This window comes from Felis catus, chromosome F2 (genome assembly GCF_018350175.1).
Source record: "Felis catus isolate Fca126 chromosome F2, F.catus_Fca126_mat1.0, whole genome shotgun sequence".
NCBI lineage: Eukaryota > Metazoa > Chordata > Mammalia > Carnivora > Felidae > Felis > Felis catus.
The window spans coordinates 82968135-82983911 of NC_058385.1; positions in this window are offsets into that span (position 1 = coordinate 82968135).

The window sequence follows — 15777 nt, forward strand, 5'->3', positions numbered from 1 at the left end:
CAAGCATGTCTGGGCTGTGTGCTGTGCTGGGCCAGCTGGGTGCGAGGGTCGGGCAGAATGGGCTGTCTTCTTGTGACCTAGCAATCGTAGCGTCTGTTCCTTTGCGGGAGCATCCTGCCAGGGGCTTCTCGCCAGGTGCAGGCACAGAGGGGCTCAGTGAGTGGGGCTTAGAAGAGACTGGGGTGTGAGGCTTCAGCCAATCTTGGGATCCTTCTGGTCAGAAGCATCGCTCCTTTTCCTGAGCCGCAAGCCTTTAGTTTCTAGCTCCTTGTGTGATCAAACCTGTAAACATTCCAAACTCTTTATTCGGACAGACAGGCAGCAGTTACCTTTTTTCTGGGCTTCTGGTAAATGGCCCCTGCCCCTGAGCAGCCTACATCTGCCGCAGTGCTGGGACAATGGTCTGGGTCTGTGCTTGCCTCACGTCCACAGGGAGCAGAGCCGTAGCCCTTACCGCAGCCTGTGGCGGGCTGCGCCGATCTCCTGCACAGAGGGCTGCAAGGAAGCCAGGCAAGAGGGCTGCAAGGGTTCAGGAGAGGAAGCTGCAGTGAACAAGGGCCGGGGCTTCTGGCCCCTCCTCTTGGCTGCCTAGGCCAGCAGGAAACAGAGACCCATGGGGGACACAAGCTCCACAGGGGAGGCAGGACGCCTGAGCTGTGATCCGGCGTGACTGGTGTGGAATTGAGATCCCATTCTCCCAGACAAGGGGTCTCATTTCTGCAGCAGGGAGCCCATAGCTGCAAGGACCTCACCTGATGACTGCGGGGGCTGGGAATAGCGGCTCCTGCTCCTGCTGACCCAGCCCCTTCCCACGATTGTTCTGGTTTCCGCATGCCCCTTCTAAACTTCAGAAGCTGCCTGTCCTTGACTTGGCCTGCATGTGGGCTTTTGAAGGCTCCTTATTCTCCCCCCCCTTAACAGGACCAGCTGAGCAGGAAGGAGGGAAGGACCCCCAGGCCCTAACCACTGGAGCCTCTGGTCTGGGGTCACATCAAGTATTGGGTGGAGTCAGGCTCCCAAGTAGCTCAGACACAGCTCAGTGCTGAGGACGGGAGGCCACCTGCCAGGCCTTAGCCTCCTGGGATGCTGATGGCCTAGAAAAAAGGCAGGGGCAAGGGGTTTCATGTGGCTGTTTGCCTTTGGGAGTGGGGGCTGGCAGGTGGGGTGCGAGCTGCATAAGTGCCTTTGGTGGTTGTCAGTGGAGAGATTCTGAGGGAGGAGGATGAGGGCATGGGGGGTGGGGGTGGCAGGGGCGGGTAGCCACACGCCTCGGCACAGCCTCTGCCCTCAGACCCATTAGCACTCTCCCCGGCCCACCTTGGGACTGAAGCTTGCGGAGCTGCCTCCCAGTTCCGTCCTGCCCTCTCTTCCATCAGGAGATGATCAAAGGTATTTGCGAGAGCCTCCCGTCTGCCCACGTGTGCCTTTGTACTAGCTGTACCAGGCCAGAGGGCGACAAAGGAGGAAGGCTGTGTGGGACATGCACGGTCTCCTGGAGAGAGGGGCAGGTGGCCCTGAGCCTGAGGCCAGGGCTGGAGGTAGACAATTTGAGGAAGCCACTGCCCTTAGAAGCCTCAAGGGCCTTCCTGTTAGCGCCTTGTGGGAAGTAACTAGGGGAGGGAGATGCCGAAGAGCCAAGTTCTCGAGAGCTGCCACGGCACACTCCCTACTTGGAGCTGGTCGCCAGGGTGCCCACACCTCCAGCTGGACAGCAGGTAGCCAGCCACTGAGGCTCACAGCCCTGCCCAAAGGCTTTCTCAAACTCAGGGCTGGGGGAATTTGAAGGAGACCCAGAGGGGAGGCAGTGGCTGAGTCAGGACCTTTGGTGCCTGGCTGTCCCCAGAGGGCACTCCCTGGGCAGGAGCGAGGCCTGAGCCTCAGGGCCACTGTTGCCTGTGCCACCACCGGCAGCAGGCTCCTTGGTTCCTCAGAACCTGCCCCGTGCAGCCCCCTCTCCCAGGCGTGTGGCCACTGCACCTGAGACAGAGCTCGGGAGTGTCCAGATAGGCCTCACCTGGCTTTGGTGGGATGAGGAAAGGTAGAGCCTTCACTGTCCTCAGGCCTGCGGGGTCCCTAGGGAGGTGTGGGCTCCGATGCGGTTGGAGGCGTGGCAACTCCCGGAAAATAAGATGCTTGCATTCTCATTCTCCTCTGCTCAGGGCCTCCGCTGCCTGACTGGGGACACAGGATGATAGTCTTCTGAGGGGCTTCCTCTCCTCCATGGGATTCAAAAGGACCTCCTAGCTTTTGTGGCACCAGAAACTGGGAATGTGGGAGCATCTGGGTCTCCAGAATCAGCTGGTCACGTCCACCCTGTCTCAGGGAAGCTAACTGCCTGAGGCCACAGGCCACTTGGGTGTCCCCTGCTCCAAGCACTGGCCTTGTTCTCTCCCCTGCACCTTCCAGGGGGTTCTGATGGGGCGTTAACCACAGGACCACCTGCCTCCACCCTGTGGTTGGGTGGGTGGCCTAGATGATCCAATCCAGGTGCACACCTCCTGCCCGTTGTCACCGTACCGAGGGACGTTGCCTCTGTGGAGCAAATCAGGGTCTACCGTGACATCTCCCCTAGAGTGTCCGTCATGCCAAGAACTATGAAAAGCTACCCAGACTATTCAGGGAGCACGCCTGGGAATGAAGGCAGCCCAGAGGCAAGCAGGGGGAGAGGTGGAGAGAGGCAGAACCCAGACATGCTGGGATCGCCTGGATCCAGTCACACCTGAGGCCAGACCCTTGGACTTCCAAGTTATGTGGGCCCACAATTTCTTGCTTGTTTGAGCAAAGGAGAGTGGGTTGCTGTCTGTCACAGCTGAGGGCGTGGTGGAGGGCGTCCCTTCCCTGAGACACTCAGGGAGCTCAGACCTTTGGACACCCAGCAGTGGCCCATCCTTCCTTACCTGGGGGAGAGTTCATCATTCTGGAGACTCTCCCTGTCCCAGTGCCCGTGACCCTCCCTCTAGCAGGCCAGCCCAGCTCCTTAGCAGAGTGCTTCCCTGACCTGCTCCTGACAGCAAGGGAGAGTTCCCCAGGCATCTGAGCCTCTCAGAAGAACACCCAGAGCCCAGCCAGGCAGGTGGCAGGCAGGGACTTCCTCAGCTCGACTACCCAGATAAGTTCCCCAGGCCCGCTCCCGGGGGAAGTGTTTTTTCTGTTTGCGGAAAGTATGAGCATTTTGACTCGGTGAAAAGCTACGAACAACTTGAAATTTATACCCCTTTGCAAGGGCGGTGAGAAAACTAAGCTAGTTCCGAGAGCAGATTGGAAGAGATTTCCTGCCCGGCGCCTCCTGGCACCCCCTGAGCCTTCCCGAATGTTCTCTTTGAAAAGTCATTCTGTGGATGGCGCCTGCTGAGAGTGTGGTGTGGCTGCAAAGGGCTGAGTGCACGCAAGTCTCTGGGGAGGCAGGCCTCCAGCCAGCCTCCAGAAGGCATGAGAACACAGGGCAGAGAAGAGAAGGTGTTGCAGACAAATGCAGAGGGGAAAAGAAAGCAGGTACTCAGAGACGCCGGGGGTCTGGAAGCCCCCCCTGAAGAGCAGAGAGGGGGAGAAAGGTGCCTGTGGTCTGTGGTGAGGTGGGGGGGCCCTTCAGGAGTGGGGCGAGCTGGTGGTGAGATGACTGTCGCGCTGGGAGCCCGGAGCCGGGCACCCCCGCTCGCTGAGCTCTCCTCAACATGGAGCGGGGGTGGGCTTCCCCTTGAGGGTCCGCTGTGCTGAATGAGGATGGCCCCGCTCGGCTGGGTCACTCTCCCAAGCAGTGTGGTGGCACCTGGCCCCAGGACTCTTGACGTGAGGAACATCACATCACGCTTTATTTTTCTGAATGAAAGGTCACCGTCCCCCTCCCCTCCACCCACCGCGCCAGAGGTCAGCCAAGCTCAACCATCACTGGGCCTCCCCTTTCCCCGGGTGTGCTAGAAGCACAGGGGCTCTGGGCAGGGTGGGAGGCGGTCTGGCTTCCAGTCCGTGGGAGTTGCCATCAGAGCTGTGCTAGAGCAAACTGGGGAGAATTGAGTGGGGGGATTCGAGCGCCAAGACCTTGAGGAATTGGGGCCTGAGGATGTGGCAGGTGGAGACTAGGCTTGTCGCTGGAGTGACAAGAGATGAAACTTGGGGTTTGGGGAGGTGGTCTGGGACAGAGTGGAGCAGGGTTCGGGGAGGGGCTTGGAGTCTGGGAATCCTGGGGCCTGAAAATCAGGGGCATTTAGGGGATGGGGCCCAGGCTGTAAAAAGTTCAAAACTGAATGAGCAGGGGCGCCTGGGGGCTCCATTGGTTAAGCGTCCGACTTGATCTCAGCTCAGACTCGTGACACTTGATCTCAGGGTTGTGAGTTCAAGCCTTGCGTTGGGCTCCATGCTGGGTGTGAAGCCTACCTAAAAAAAAAAAAGTCTAAATGAGCAGAGCAGATTACTGGTGTCTCTAAGGAAAGCTATGCTCTGTTTAAAGCACATCTGGCCAGGCTCTCGGATTTATGAGGTTGGTGCCTCTCAGTTGTCTTCAACCCATTTTACAACTCTGTAGATAACTAGTAGCAATGGAAATAATTGTTTTCCATAGACTTGAAAATGAATTCTGTCCCTGTGGAAGTTCAAGTGATTTCTCTCCTCCAGTTGTGGAAAAAGTCGTTTCCTTTAACTCCAACATTTCTTCATTCTATATAGATTTGTGATTCTTTGATGTCTTTGAAGCAATTGTAACATTCCTGAATCTCGTTTTTAAAATGACTTAAGATCTTTAACATGTGTTAATTTTATACGTGTATGAGTTAAGATTCTGCCTCTTTCTGGGGTGCCTGGGTGGCTGAGTTGGTTGAGTGTCTGACTTCAGCTCAGGTCATGCGTGATCTCACAGTTTGTGAGTTCGAGCCCCACATAGGGCTTGCTGTCAGTGGAGAGTCTGCTTGGATCCTCTGTCCCCTTCTCTCTTTGCCCCTCCCCCACTCATTCTCTCCATCTCTCTCTCTCTCAAAAATAAGTAAAAACAGGAACACCTGGGTGGCTCAGATGGTTAAGCGTCTGACTTTGGCCTAGGTCAAGATCTCGCTGTTTCTGAGTTCGAGCCCTGTGTCGGGCTCTGTGCTGACAGCTCAGAACCTGGAGCCTATTTCAGATTCTCTCTCTCTCTCTCTCTCTCTCTCTCTCTCTCTCTCTCTCTCTCTCTCCCCCCTCCCTCCCTCCCTCCCTCCCTCCCCCCCCCAACTCAGGCTCTGTCTCTCTCTCTCTCTCCCTCAAAAATAGATAGTAAAAAATGTTTAATAAATAATTAAAAACATTAAAAGAACTAAAAGAAAAAAGATTCTGCATTTTCCTGAATGTTATCCTGTAACGGTTTTGGAGTTCCTCCGCCAAGATGGCCAGTGAACCCCCTGACTGACCTGGGTGAGCTGTGTTTCCTGAGTTTATACCTCACAGGCTAAGCCCAGGCATGTCTGTTCTTGGTTTCTACAGAGGAGTCTGAAGTGGCAATACAATTGTGATTCTCTCTCTCTCTCTTTTTTTTAATGTTTATTCTTGAAGGAGAGACAAAGTGTGAGCAGGGAAGGGGCAGAGAGTCAAGGAGACTCAGAATCAGAAGCAGGCTCCAGGCTCTGAGCGGTCAGCACACAGCCCAATGTGGGGCTCGAACCCACGGATAGTGAGATCAGGACCTGAGCTGAAATCAGATGCTTAACTGACTGAGCCACCCAGGCACCCCTAGAATTGTGATTTTCTTTATTTTTTTTTTAACGTTTATTCATTTTTTGAGAGACAGACAGAGTGTGAGTGGGGGGAGGGCAGAGAGAGAGGGAGACACAGAATCCAAGGCAGGCTCCAGACTCTGAGCTGTCAACACAGAGCTCAATGAGGTCTCAAACCCACAAACCGTGAGATCATGACTCATGAGCTGAAGTTGGACGCTGAACTGACTGAGCCACCCAGGTGCCCCTAGATTTGTGATTTTCTAAATGTAATTTTTCTAATTATAATTTTCCTCTCAAGTTATTTTGTGGGTTTTGTTTGTGGCCAGTAAGTTATTCCTGATTGCTGACAGCAGTGGAGCAAGGGGGTTATCGGTTTCATGGTCTGACTGTTTGGTGAGCTCTGTAAATGAACTAACGATTTATAGACATCTAGTGTCTATTGGATGGGACACGGTGGAGAATCTGGATTGTTAATTTTTTGTTTTTGACCATTAAGCTATTATCATTAAAGAGGCCGATAGCAGATTTGAGCTGGCAGAAGAAAAAATCAGCAAACTTGAAGATAGGTCAATTGACATTATCCAGCCTAGGGAAGAAAATGAAGAAAGAATGAAGAAAAATGAACAGAGCCTCAGAATCATATGGGATACCATCAAGTATACCAAACATACACATGATGGGAGTCCCAAAAGGAGAGGAGAGAAAGTAGCAGAAAAAATACTTAAAGAAACAATGGCTGAGGGGCACCTGGCGGGCTCAGTCAGTGGAGCATGCGACTCCTGATCTCGGGGTCGTGGGTTTGAGCCCATGTTGGGTGTAGAGATTACTTAAAACTTAAAAAAAAAAAGAGGGGTGCCTGGGTGGCTGAGCCAGTTGAGTTTCCGACTTATGATCTTGGCTCGGGCCATGACCCCAGGGTCGTGGGATCGAGCCCTGCGTCGGGGTCCACACTGAATGTGGAGCCTGCTTGATAATCTCTCACTCTCCCTCTGTCCCTCTACCCTGTTCACATGCTCTCTCACTCTGAAATAACATTTAAAAAGAAAGAATGGCTGAAAACTTTACAAATTTAATGAAAATGTTAATATATAAGAAACTCAACTCACTCCAAGTGGGATAAAAAAGGGGAGTCCACACCTAGAGACATTATAATCGAACTGCCAAAAGTCAAAGACTGACGATCTGAAAAACAGCAAGAGAGAAGGGATTCACCATCTACGAGGGATCTTCAGCAAGACTAACAACTTATTTCTCATCAAAAATCATGGAGGTTGTAGGATGACCTCCTCGATGTGTCGGAAGAAAAATCTGTTGACAAAGAATTGTGTGTTCGGCAAAACTCTCCTTCAGATATGAAGGAAAATTAAGACATCCCCAGAGAAATAAAAACTGAGAGGAAAAAAACCAATTTGTCATCAGCAGACCTTCCCCATATGAATACTAAAGGTGATCCTTCAGGCTGAAATGAAACGACACTAAACAGTAACTTAATTCCACATAAAAAAGAGCACTTGTTAGTAAAGATAACTACGTAAGTAAATACAAAATTCAGTATTCATGCATTTTTAACTTATTTGTCCTGACTTCAAATATAATTGCATAAAGCAATAATCATAAACCCACGTTGATGGATTTATAACATAAACCTATATTGTCAATGTGTCAATGTGTATTGTCATGTGACAATAACGGCAAAAAGAAAGGATGGAATGGAGATACATGGGAGTAAATATATGAGTAAAATTCTTATATATTATTGAAATTAGGTTGGTACTAATATGAACAAGATTTTCATAAATAAAAGTGTTTGATCCCCAGGGAAATCATTAAGAAAATAACGAAAATACACAGTAAAAGAAATAACAAGAAAAAATAGTACACTAGAAAATAGCACAAAAGAAGGCAATAATGGAGGAACAGAGGGACAAAAAGACACAGGAAAACACATTGCAAAATGCAAATGTAAATCTTAACCTAATCAGTCCGTACATTAAATGTCAACAGACTACACACAGAATGGATTTTTTATTTTTTTTTAATTTTTTTTTTAACATTTATTTATTTTTGAGACAGAGAGAGACAGAGCATGAACGGGGGAGGGTCAGAGAGAGAGGGAGACACAGAATCCGAAACAGGCTCCAGGCTCTGAGCTGTCAGCACAGAACCCGACGCGGGGCTCGAACTCACGGACTGTGAGATCATGACCTGAGCCGAAGTCAGACGCTTAACCGACTGAGCCACCCAGGCGCCCCCAGAATGGATTTTTTAAATGACTTCACATTTTGCTGTCTACAAAAGGCATTTTACATTCAATTACAATTAGGTTAAAAGTTAAAGGATGGAAAAAGATATTCCATGTAAACAGTAACCAAAAGAGAGCTAGAGTTGCTATACTAATTTTAAACAAAATAGCCTTCATTTTATTTATTTTTTAAGTTTTTAAATGTTTATTTATTTTCGAGAGACAGTGCACGAGCAGGGGAGGGGCAGAGAGAGAGACACAGAATCTGAAGCAGGCTCCAGGCTCCGAGCTGTCAGCACAGAGCCGGACGCGGGGCTTGAACCACCACGAGATCATGACCCGAGCCGAAGTCATACACTTAACCGACTGAGTCACCAAAGCGCCCCCAAACAAAATAGACTAAAGCAAACATTGTTGCTAGAGCTAAAGAAGGACACTTTACAATAATTAAAATGTCTGGGCACCTGGGTGGCTCAGTCGGTTAAGCGTCCGACTTCGGCTCCGGTCGTGATCTCACGGTTCATGAGTTGGAGCTCCACGTCGGGCTCTGTGATGACAGCTCGGAGCCTGGAGCCTGCTTCAGATTCTGTCTCTTTCTTTGTCCCTCCCCCCTCCTCAAAAACGAACGAACATTAAAAAAAGTGAAACGTAAAATGTCAACCCAAAAATAATTATTATAAACATACATACACTTAACAACAGAGTCCTGAAATACATACAGCAAAAACTGACAAAATTGAAGGGAGAAATGAATAATTCAGGAATAATATTCGTAGATTTTAATGCCCTACTCACAATAATGGGTAAAAGAACTAGATCAGAAAATCAACAGGAAATTGAATATTTGAATAACACTGTTATCCAACCATCGGAAAATGACCTCTTGAAAACACTCCACCCAGCAACGGCATAATACAAATTGTTCTCAGGTGAGCATGGAACATTATCCCGGACAGACCATGTGTCAGGCCATAAAACAAGTCTCAAGACATGTAGAAGGATTGGGGTGCCTGGGTGGCTCGGTCGGTTAAGCGTCTGACTCAGGTCATGATCTCGCGGTTCACGAGTTCGGGTCCCCATCAGGCTCTGTGCTGACAGCTGCTTTGGATTCTGTATCTCCCTCTCTGCCCTTCCCCTGCTCATGCTCTTTCTCTCTCTCTCAAAAATAAATAGTTTTTAAAAATTTTAGAAGCATTGAAATCATAGAGTACGTTCTCTGGCTACAAATTACAATTTAAAAAATTAAAAATTAGAAATCAATAACAGAAGGAAAGCTGGAAAATCCACAAGTATGTAGAAATTAAACTACACTTCTGAATAACCAATGGGCCAAGGAAGAAATCACAAGGGAAATTAGAAAATACTTTGATATGGATGAAAATGAATATACCATATACAAAAAATATATATAATACAATGAAAGGTGTGTTTAGAGGAAAATTTAGATCAGTAAACTGAAAAGAAAAAAATGTCAAATCAATAACCTTAATTTCTGGGGGCATCTGGGTGGCTCAGTCGGTTAAGCGTTTGACTTTGGCTCAGGTCATGATCTCACAATTTATGAGTTTGAGCCCCACGTTGGGCTCTGTGCTGACAACTTGGAGCCTGAGCCTGCTTTGGATTCTCTGTCTCCCTCTGTCTCTCTGCCCCTCCCGTTTGCATGCTCTCTCTCAAAAATAAATAAATAAACAAACGTTAAGTAATAACTTAAGAACACCTTAATTTCTACCTTAAGAAATCAGAAAAAGAAGAGTAAACCCAAAACAAGCAGAAGGGAGGAAATAACAAAGATTAGAGTACCAAAATCAGACAGATAAATCGTAAGAAATGAAAGCTATAGACCAGTATTCCTTATGAACATAGGCACAGATACCTGCACCAAATACTAGCAGTCTGAACGCAGCAGAATCTAAAAAGGAATATATCATCTGAACAAGTGGGATTTATCCCAGGAATGACAGCTGGTTTAAGATATGAAAATCAGGGGCACCTGTGTGGCTCAGGTCATGATCTCATAGTTTGTGGGTTTGAACCCTGCATCCAGCTCTGTGCTGACAGCTCAGAGCCTGGAGCCTGCTTAAGTTTCTGTGTCTCCCTCTCTCTCTGCCCCTCCCCTGCTCTCTCTCTCTCTCTCTCTCTCTCTCTCAAAAAGGAATAAACATTTTTAAAAAAGATATGAGAATCAACCAATATAGTACACCATATTAATAAAATAAAGGACAAAACCCACGACTATCTCAATAAACATCAGAAAAAGCATTTAATGAAGTCTAACACCCTTTCATGGTAAAACAAACAAACACCCAACAAACTAGGATTAGGAGAGAAATTCCTCAACCTGATAAAGGACAGACAGAAGAAACCCACAACTACCGTCATATCACTGGGGAAAGACCGAAAGGTTTTCTCTTACGGTCAGGAACAAGATCAGGATGTTTGCTTGCCATTTCTAATCATCATTGTACTGGAGGTCCTGGTCAGGGTAATTAGGCAGGAAATATTTATAAAAGACATCTATACTGGAAAAGAAGAAGTAAAAGTATTTCTATTCTCAGATGACATGATTCTAGGTATAGAAAATCTTAAGGAATTCACAAAAACCTGTTAGAACTAAAAAGGAAGTTAACAGGGTTGTAGATACAAGATCAATATACAGAGATCAGTTGTATTTATATACACTAACAATGAACAATTTGAAGAGAAATTATGGGGACACCTGGGTGCCTCAGTCGGTTAAGCGTCCGACTCAATTTTGGCTCAGGTCACGATCTCACGGCATGAGCTCAAACCCTGCATCTGGCTCTGTGCTGACAGTGAGGAGCCTGCTTGGAATTCTCTCCCCACCCCCACCCCCACCCCCACCCCCCACCTCTCTCTCATAAATAAATGAACATTTAAAAAAACAAAAGATTGGGCAGTACAGATGTCCTGGCTGGATCAGTTGGTGGAGTATGTGACTCTTGATCTCAGGGTCATGATTTCAAGCCCCATGTTGGGCATGGAGATTACTTAAAAAAAAAAAAAAAAAGACTGGGCAGTATGGTACCAATGTAAGAATAGACGCAAGGCCAATAAAGTAGACTCTGAAGTTCAGATGGTACATTACACTTATGGTTATTTGATTTTTGACAAGGTGCCAAGACAATTCAATGTTGAAAGAATAATCTTTTATACAATTGGACATCCACAAGCAAAAGAATGAAGTTGAACCCCTACATCACACCATATGCAAAAATTAACTCAAAACAGACCATAGAGCTAAATTTAAGAGTTGCAACTATGAAATTCTTGGAAGAAAACATAGGAATAAAATTTCAGAATCTAAAAGCATACAAAAGGAAAAGTAGATAAATTGGACTTCATCAAAATTAAAAACGTTTATATTTACTATTATTCTTTTTAACGTTTATTTTGTAAGAGAGAGAGTGTGTGTGTGCGCACGCGCGCACGTGAGCAGGGGAAGGGCGAGGGGAGAGAGAGAGAGAGAGAGAGAGAGAAGAATCCCAAGCAGGCTCTGCGCTGTTAGCATAGAGCCTGACACAGGGCTCAATCCCACAAACTGTGAGATCATGACCTGAGCTGAAATCAAGAGTCAGATACTCAACCGACTGAGTCACCGAGGAGCCCCGTGACCTCTTTATGAAAAGAGAGACTCTAGAATTAATCATGTTTGTTAGATATGCCATTATTGTAAAGAGGCATCCTAACAGAGGAGGTGCTCAGCCTTCTCCAGGTCAAATTTGTACAGGTAAAAAGGTTTTAACAAAAACATTTTAGAAATCACATACTCCATGGGAAAGCGCCATGGGAAGTCCCTGGAGATTTGCCAAAGTTCACATTGTCCATAATGTTTTAACCTCAGTGAAACATCTGTCACAACATGCAGTGGGTCTGCCACATGTCCCTACGTTTGCAGGAGTCCTGCTGGCCCTTTGCCTGATGGTCTTTGGCAACAGGAGTGCAATATTAATCACCAAATTTCAGTTATTATTTAAATCTAGCTCAGCCCATTCTGACTTCTGTAATCTGAATCTAGCACCTTCTAATTCTGGGTTCTCAACCTGCGATGCACATCAGACTCATCCATGGAGTTTTATAAAAAATATAAGTATCTTAGCCCTGCTTCAGACTCACTGAATTACTTTACTGGTGTTTTTGGCATATTCTTTGGCTTTAGTGTATATTTTGCCTCAGAATTACTGTTATATATCATAATTTTTTCCACTGTAGATATTATTCACCCACATTTATAAATCAGATGTAACATTAACCATCTTCTCTGAAAACAGGTTGAATCAGGTTTAAACGGGTTTAAAGAGATTTTATCTACATTTTTTAAAAATTGGTTTTATGATCTTTGCCTTGCATGTCACAGAAACAACCAAATTTCTTTATCGGTTGCATTATTCTTATTTTGAACTCTCATAAGACCTCTTACATTTGAAAATGTTTGGTAGTAAATTAACCACATCCACTGAGTCTCTGTCATCTTTTGTTTGGCCTGAGGCTCTGCAGTCAGCCACAGGGGAGAGGCTGTGTCTTCAATTAAGGACAGTCCCAAAACCCCCTAGAAAAAGAAGCAGACTTCGAACTATTGACCACTTGGAGAATGGACTCTGGGCACAGCTTCTGCTGGCATCACTCAGGTGACTTTCAAACCACTTCTGGGGCTGAGTTAATGTTTCCAGTCTCTCACCAAGAAGAAGCTGATTCCATGGGCTGGATGCTCACTCCAAACCCAGCAGACCAAGGATTGCTAACAAGACTGTGTGTGCAGGTAAGGCAAATGTCACTACGGTCATTTGCCTGAATACCATTGACGTTTTAATGTTCTATTTCCTGGGTACCTAACGAGGCCCTTTCTCTTTCCCTCAAGCTATTTGTAACCATATCAATTTAGTAGACTCTTTCTATAAACTGAAATGCAATCTTTATATTTTAAAATATTTTGTTTTTAAGTAATCTCTACACCTAATGTGGGGCTCAAACTCACAACCCTGAGCTCAAGAGTTGCACACCCTGATTGCATCAGCCAGACACCCCCTCCGTTTTTTTTTTTTTAACTGAAGTATAGTTAACACACAATGTCACATTAATTTCAGGTGTGTCACATAGTGATTTGGTAACTCTACATGTTATGCTGTGCTTACCACAAGTGTAGCTACCATCTGTCACCATATAATACTGTTACGATATCATTGGCTATATTCCCTGTGCTGTACCTTTCATACCCATGGCTTATTCATTCCATAACTGGAAATCTGTATCTCCCACTCCCCTTCACCCATTTTGCCCATTCCCCCATCTACCTCCCCTCTGGCAGTCACCATTTTGTTCTCCGTATTTATGGGTCTTTTGTTTGTTTATTTGTTCATTTGTTTTGTTTCTTAGATCACATATAAGTAAAATCATGTGGCATTTGTCTTTCTCTGTCTGAATTACTTCACTTAGCATAATACCTTCTGGGTCCATTGATATTGTTGCAAATGGCAAGATCTCATTCTGAGTAATATTCCACTTATCTACATGTTTGTTTGTTTTAGAGTTTGTTTATTTATTTAAGTCATCTCTACACTCAGTGTGGGCCTGAACTCATAACCCCAAGATGAATAATCTCATGTGCTTCCACCTGGCCAGGTGCCCCAATATTCCATTTAAATGACATTTGATTCTCACTGAGTCACCTCCCTGACCCTGATAGTCAGAAACTGAGTGTTGTACCTTTCATGGCGCTATAGATATTTACATATGTTCAGTAGCTTATCCTCCTTTTTACCAAGACAAAATTGGAAAAACCAGCTATGCACTCAAGGTCTTTCAGACTGCTATGCTGAGAGTGTCACTCACTAATCAGGTATGATTGACCACTTCTATGGAGCTTGGGTTGACTTTATGGAGTCACAGCCTACAAAACTCTTCTAGTCTGGAAAAAAAAAATCTCCTAGTCTGACTTCAGTAAAAGCTCAGGGGACAACACAGGGAAGGTGCCCTGCAGTTCAGTGCTGCCACAGCTCTGGCAAATGCCTGGTCTGACTCAACTGAAGCACAAGATGGCCCCAGACTGGCCCACTAACAACACAGGGACCAAACCCTGCCCACAACAGGCAAAGAGAGCCATTACAGATGAATGGACTGAAGAAAAAAGTGGCTCAGTCACAGTAGTAGGGTGCATGCAACATACATGGAAGAGACCCCAAAGCACCAGTTTTGGGTGAACAGGGGACATTGCACTATAGGACTTCTTCTTAAGGGCCACTACTTTCCAGAACAAGAGTTGTAGCTGAATTTCCTAAAACATAGGAACAGACACAGAGAGTTAGACAAAATGAGGAGACAGAGAAATGTGTCCCAAATGAAAGAACAGGACAAAACCGCAGCAAGACACCTAAATGAAATGGAGGTAAGTAATATGCCTGATAGAGAATTTAAAGTAATGGTCATAAAGATACTCACTGGGCTTGAGAAAAGAGTGAAGCACCTCAGTGAGACCCTCACCAAACAGATGGAAAACAAAGAAGAACTGATTAGAGATGAAGAACTCAATACTGAAAATAAAAATATATCAAAAGGAATAATAAATAGCAGATTAGAGGAAGCAGAAGAACAGATTAGCGACCTGGAGGATAGACTAATGGAAAGCACCCAAGCTGAACAGCAAAAAGAAAAGGAATAATAAAAACTGAGACTAGGTTAAGGGAACTCAGCAACACCGTTAAATATAATAACATTCGCATTATAGGGACCCCAGAAAAGGAAGAAAGAGAAAAGGGGGAAGAAAATTAACTTGAAGAAATAACAGCTGAAAACTTCTGAAATCTGGGGAAGAAAACAAAAATCCAGATGCACGAGGCACAGAGAGCCTCCAACAAAATCAACCCAAGGAAGTCCAAACCAAGACACATAGTAATCAAAATGGCAAAAAGTAGTGATAAAGAGAGAATTTTAAGAGCAGCAACAGGAAAGAAAAACTGTTACATATAAGGGAAACCTCATAGGGCTATCAGGGAATTTTTCAGCAGAAACGTTGCAGGCCAGAGGGAATGGTATAATATATTCAAAGTGCTGAAAGAAAAAAAACTTTCAGCCAGAATTCTCTATCCAGCAAGGCTATCGTTTAGAACAGAAGGTGAGAGAGGGGCGCCTGGGTGGCTCAGTCAGTTAAGCGTCCGACTTCGGCTTAGGTCATGATCTCGCGGTCCGTGAGTTCGAGCCCCGCGTCGGGCTCTGTGCTGACTGCTCAGAGCCTGGAGCCTGTTTCAGATTCTGTGTCTCCCTCTCTCTCTGACCCTCCCCCGTTCATGCTCTGTCTCTCTCTGTCTCAAAAATAAATTAACGTTAAAAAAAAAAAAAGAAGAAGAACAGAAGGTGAGAGAAAGAGCTTCCCAGACAAACAAAAATTAAAGGAACTCATCACCACTAAACCAGTCCTACAAAAAATGTTAAAGGGAACTCTGAGTGGAAAGAAAAGACCGTGAGTAAGAGTAAAAAAAAAAGTAGGAAGCACAAAAGCAGCAAAATTAAGTATATCTATAAAAGTCAGTCAAAGGATTCACAAAATAAAAGGTTGTCAAGTATGATGCCATATGCCTAAAACATGGTGGGGTGGGGAGGAGTAAAGAATGCATTCAAACTTAAGCTATCATCAACTTAACACAGACTGACTGCTATATGCAGAGGAGGTTGTGTACAAACCTAATGGTAACCACAACTCAAAAACCTATAATAGATACACAAAAAATAAAGAGAAAGGAATCCAACCACTAAAGGAAGCCAGCAAGACGTGAGAGAAGAGAGCTAGAGAAGAAAGGAACAGAGAACCACAAAAACCACCATAAAACAAGAAACAAAATGGCAAGA